Below are 5708 nucleotides of genomic sequence, written 5' to 3'. Positions count from 1 at the left end.
TATATTCTCTTTGCTTTCACGCTATTCATATCTTTATTACATAGTCGTCTGGCCACTTTCTATACTCTCAACACCAATTAGTTATTAACAAAACCTTCTACAATCGTCGTCTGCTTTTAACTCTTATTATAACAAAACTTAAAAATAATAAAATATTCACTCACAAATATAAATTAATCACCAAAATTCAAACCAAACAGTATTTTTATATCATGACAATGTATACTTCAAACTGTACTTCATTTAAACGTTTTATGAGACTGCAAGTTATCAAACATAATATATTCCAAGCTGAAAAAACAAGCTCAAGTTTGATGAATAGTTACGTGTTATTTGGTTGCACGACTAGATAATTACTACATGTGATACGATTGGATTATTACCATATGTGATATAATAAGACTTATTACTATATGTGTACGAGTGGTACGATTAAATTTTACGACCACAAACTACCGAGTAATCGTATTTTAGCTTCTAGGTAATAACCCAGGTTTTCTGTACGTAACCTCACCAATTTCGATAATTTCAAAAAAGTAAAGTCAACTAAAGCCGAACTACTTTATATAAGAATCATAGTGACGTGGATAATATCGTACTCCGTGTTTTAAGCATTTAGGGGGTTTATTACACAAGACATTGATGGATACGGTACAAAAGTTTAAAGATTCTATATACAGATTATTATAGAAGTGTGGGAAGTTAGCATTTGTTTCATCGAAAGTTTCTCATTTGTGTTGAGTTTTCTTTCTCAAACACGTAATCCATCAGTAAAAAAAATAACTGGCTATTATCCACACACCAATCACAAAGCATAAACCCATCTCAATATATGCTGCTTTGTAACTAAATGTTCAAAAATAAAACACAACAGTTATGTTAAACTTAAAGTCTAAAGAAAAAGACTACAATATATATCTCTCTACCTTGGTCGATATACGACAAGATCGTCTGTCGTCCTATGTTATATTTGGTATACATTACATGAAGTTTCTAGTAACTTGCTATATGCCGAACACAATTGCGTTTTTATCTGTTCAGATAACCGGAAGACAGCACTGAGAGAGGAGCTGGAGCTAGTTCAATAAACATTGAACGTTAAGATCAAAAGCTGAATGGATTACTTTAATATATCCACCTGTTTCATATAGAAGTTATGTATCGTGATACTGAACGTTAAGATCAAAAGCTGAATGGATTACTTTAATATCTCCACCTGTTTCATATAGAATTTATGTATCGTGATACTGAACGTTAAGATCAAAAGCTGAATGGATTACTTTCATAGAGACCTTATGTTATGTATCATGATACTAATATCATTAAGGATACCTTTTTTTCAGATATAAAAAGTGGACTTTTATGTAAAACCCTGTTTAATGAGAAGGCAGTAAAGATAAAAGATTTTAAAAATAATGTATTTCATATGTATTAGCTTATCACTTCTTATAATCTTTATACAACTTACTCGATTTACTAAGCTTTTTGAGATAGGTATCCAAGTGATTTTGACTGGAGCTGGTCCTTGGTGGTGGAGGCGGAGGAGGAATCTGTCCGGCGAAGATGGTATCTTCCACGAGGATATTACCGTTCAACTCTCGAGTGCAACCATTGTCCACGGTATCTGAAAGCTGAGTACTTAGAGTAGTAGTCGACGGTGGACAAAGTACCTCTCTTGGGCCATCGTCTAGGCCATTCAAGGTCACCTTGGTTACAGCTACGTTCTATACAAGAAAAAAGTAAACACGATAAGCAACACACCGAAAATATCACTTTTAATTAATGAATTACGTGCCGATCAAATCAGAGCATTATGTTAATCCTTTTGATTAAAGGCTTTGGTGCTTCCCAGTACCACTGAGATGCTCTGAGGAAAAATTAATTTTACAATAGTTTAATCAAATTGTAATATTAACTTTGGAATTAAAACTCTACTAGATCTAGGTGGTACAGGTAAATAAGTACATAAGTAAATAGACAGAAAAACAAGCACGTGGAAACTCTTCTTATAGAAAAACAAAAAGCAACCGACCATATTTGTGGAGAATGCCGGAAGTCATACATATGAGATAGGCTAACAGTATTCTCCGCACAACACAATTTATGTAATATTTCAAAGGACTAGGGATTTGTGCAAGCTAGAAACAAATCACTGATACCTGGAATGTAATATTTTTTTTTACAAAACTACTCAGTTATACAGCAAGAAGCAGAAATAGCTAGTCATTCTAATAGAACAAGATAGGGTATGGTTACACAAAAGAATAAGGTGTATAGAAAATACGGTGATAAACATAAATATTATCTATATAAAATAAAGTTTGAATCCATTATTACGGAACAACAACAAATTTATATGGACACAAGTTTCACGTGTCCTCTTCAGTCCAACGTCAACCAGACTATTTTGATAGAATATGTAAAAAAAAAAACAGGTGTTACGATTGAAATCGTAATGTGTTACTTACAGTGCCTGCTATCTAACTTCTGAACACACCAAGTACAAGTTCGGTGTTATATGAATACTAGATCAACAGGAACATCGCTCTGGCTTTTCTGTCGTATCCCGTGATTTTGCTAGATACAATTGAAAAGCCAGAGAGATGTTTGGATTGGCAAATGGATAACTCTAAAGCTAATAAAATTATTCCAGACAATTCAGTATTGTTTTACATGTTCATAAGCGTGTCTACGACAACAATGGGGCCTTAAGTGTTGTATCTGTAACTATTCAGATAGTCAAACACATTGTAACCATCAAAGGAATATTGTTTTAATGTAATTTAAAACGTGGATATATTAATGTAAAAAGGAAGTTACAGGCTAAAGTACCACGTTAAAATATATGGTTTCATTAACCTAATATGTTAACTGGTATTTCAGCCAGTAAGATAATTCTTAAACTGAAACATAGAACAACATCATTTTATTTGGTAAAATAAAACCTTTAACATTTAAAACTATATCTTACAAAGTTTGAAAACGTATAGGGAATGAATAAAACTATATCTTACAAAGTTTGAAAACGTATAGGGAATGAATAAAACTATATCTTACAAAGTTTGAAAACGTATAGGGAATGAATAAAACTATATCTTACAAAGTTTGAAAACGTATAGGGAATGAATAGGAAGAATACTAATTTTGTTGTTTTATTTGTGGCATAGCTAATTTTTAACAAATTGTTTATGGGCATCTCCATTCCAGCCCACAGTTTTTGTTTTAAAAGTCAAACCAACCGAGTATTCCTATTCTAAACATCAAATTAGATTATAAAAATACAGTAGTAATAGTTTATCTCTAAAACTAGTTCACCCAACACAATACCTGGAGTCTTAAAAATGTAAAGAAGAAGAAAAAACAGGCTATAGGCACCATGAATACGATTACAATTCCCAAATCTTTGATATTCAGTAATCAAATAACTACCAACATAGTTTACTGCAAAGAATCTATTAACAGCTGTACAGGAAGAAAAAACACCACAGATATAAACGTATAATGGCTACAAAAACTCATATAACAGATCTTTTAAAACCTACGCTTTCTTTTAACACCAACAAAGAAAAAACAAAACATTAAATTTTCCCCCTTCACTCCAAAAGCTCTTTTAATATTGCTTACACCTTATCAGGAATCACTTGGTGTTGTATGTTGTAACGCAGTATTCTGGTGTCCTGATGTATCTGACACTGCTATTTATACTTCACGTGTTCTGCATCTTATTACCAGGTGTCTTATTTGCTATATATGTGTTCGGTATAACATCTTGTTATACACTGCAACACATTAGTCAGGTGTCTTAACTGTTACATGTGTGTATGTTATGGATGCCTGTGTTTCATGGTATACATTACAACACGTCAACCAGGTGTCTGTCCTCTTTGCTATACATGTGTTCGGTATGATTTGTATCTTGTTATATACTGCAACACATTAGTCAGGTGTCTTAACTGTTATATGTGTGTATGTTATGGATGCTATGTTTCATGATATACATTACAATAAGTCAACCAAGTGTCTGCCCTCTTTGCTATACATGTGTTCGGTATGCTTTGTATCTTGTTATATACTGCAACACATTAGTCAGTTGTCTTAATTGCTATTTATATGTGTGTGTTTCGCGTTCTGTGGATCTTTTTATACACTGCAACCCATTATCCAGGTGTTCTATTTTTTTATATGCGTGTTCAGTATGCATTAGATCTTCTTGTACACTGCAACACGTTATCTAGGTGTTCTATTTCCTATATACGTGCATTCAGTATGCTGTGGTTCTGTTGTACACTGCAACACGTTATCTAGGTGTTCTATTTCCTATACACGTGCATTCAGTATGCTGTGGTTTTGTTGTACACTGCAACACGTTATCTAGGTGTTCTATTTCCTATACACGTGCATTCAGTATGCTGTGGTTTTGTTGTACACTGCAACACATTATCTAGGTGTTCTATTTACTATATACGTGCATTCAGTATGCTGTGGTTTTGTTGTACACTGCAACACATTATCTAGGTGTTCTATTTCCTATACACGTGCATTCAGTATGCTGTGGTTTTATTGTATACTGCAACACGTTATCTAGGTGTTCTATTTACTATATACGTGCATTCAGTATGCTCTGGATCTTGTTGTACACTGCAACACGTTATCTAGGTGTTCTATTTACTATATACGTGCATTCAGTATGCTGTGGTTTTGTTGTACACTGCAACACGTTATCTAGGTGTTCTATTTACTATATACGTGCATTCAGTATGCTGTGGTTTTGTTGTACACTGCAACACGTTACCCAGGTGTTCTATTTCCTATACACGTGCATTCAGTATGCTGTGGTTTTATTGTACACTGCAACACGTTATCTAGGTGTTCTATTTACTATATACGTGCATTCAGTATGCTGTGGTTTTGTTGTACACTGCAACACGTTATCTAGGTGTTCTATTTACTATATACGTGCATTCAGTATGCTGTGGTTTTATTGTACACTGCAACACGTTATCTAGGTGTTCTATTTACTATATACGTGCATTCAGTATGCTGTGGTTTTGTTGTACACTGCAACACATTATCTAGGTGTTCTATTTACTATATACGTGCATTCAGTATGCTGTGGTTTTGTCGTACACTGCAACACGTTATCCAAGTGCTACATTGCCATTGCCCTTTTCTATGTGTGCGTGTTCGGTTGTTGCAGTCCACGTTTCTTACTCTATCCACTAATCTTGTGTGTCCTGGTTCCACTGTCCTTGCAACTTGTGTTTTCCATTTATCTTGATTATTCTGTCCTGCTACCTACATGTTCTGGTTAACAATCTTACCCTATCCTGGTTTTATACAGGTTCAGTTCATACTGATCTTATTATGGTGATGTACTGTTTACTTTTATTTACTATGTGTCCTACTCGATCTGTGTTTACAATCAGTAGCCGTGTTCTTGCTGTTTGTGTGTTCCAATTGCCACATTCCTGTTAACTTTATAACTGTTATCTAAGTGACCTAATTACTTCTGTCCTGTTTATCAACACGTTCTAGTGTATTGTATTGGTACCCACTATGTATCCTACTTACACTGTCCTGTTTACCAACACGTTCTACTGTATTGTATTGGTACCCACTATGTATCCTACTTACACTGTCCTGTTTACCAACACGTTCTACTGTATTGTATTGGTACCCACTATGTATCCTACTTACACTGTCCTGTT

General features: G+C 34.1%; 1 long non-coding RNA gene across 1 annotated transcript in view; it reads right to left on the bottom strand.

The window, feature by feature from the left end:
- Window positions 1–5708, bottom strand: part of LOC111089147 — a 51274-nt gene that overhangs the window by 1406 nt on the left and 44160 nt on the right. Inside the window, exon 2 of the long non-coding RNA XR_002613477.1 lies at window positions 1469–1724. This is a non-coding gene — a long non-coding RNA (uncharacterized LOC111089147). The remainder of the gene's footprint in view (window positions 1–1468; window positions 1725–5708) is intronic.

The sequence above is a fragment of the Limulus polyphemus genome, unplaced genomic scaffold, assembly GCF_000517525.1.
Source record: "Limulus polyphemus unplaced genomic scaffold, Limulus_polyphemus-2.1.2 Scaffold5371, whole genome shotgun sequence".
Lineage (NCBI taxonomy): Eukaryota > Metazoa > Arthropoda > Merostomata > Xiphosura > Limulidae > Limulus > Limulus polyphemus.
Note: the sequence above shows the minus strand (reverse complement) of the source record. Positions and strands in the feature narration are given on the sequence as shown.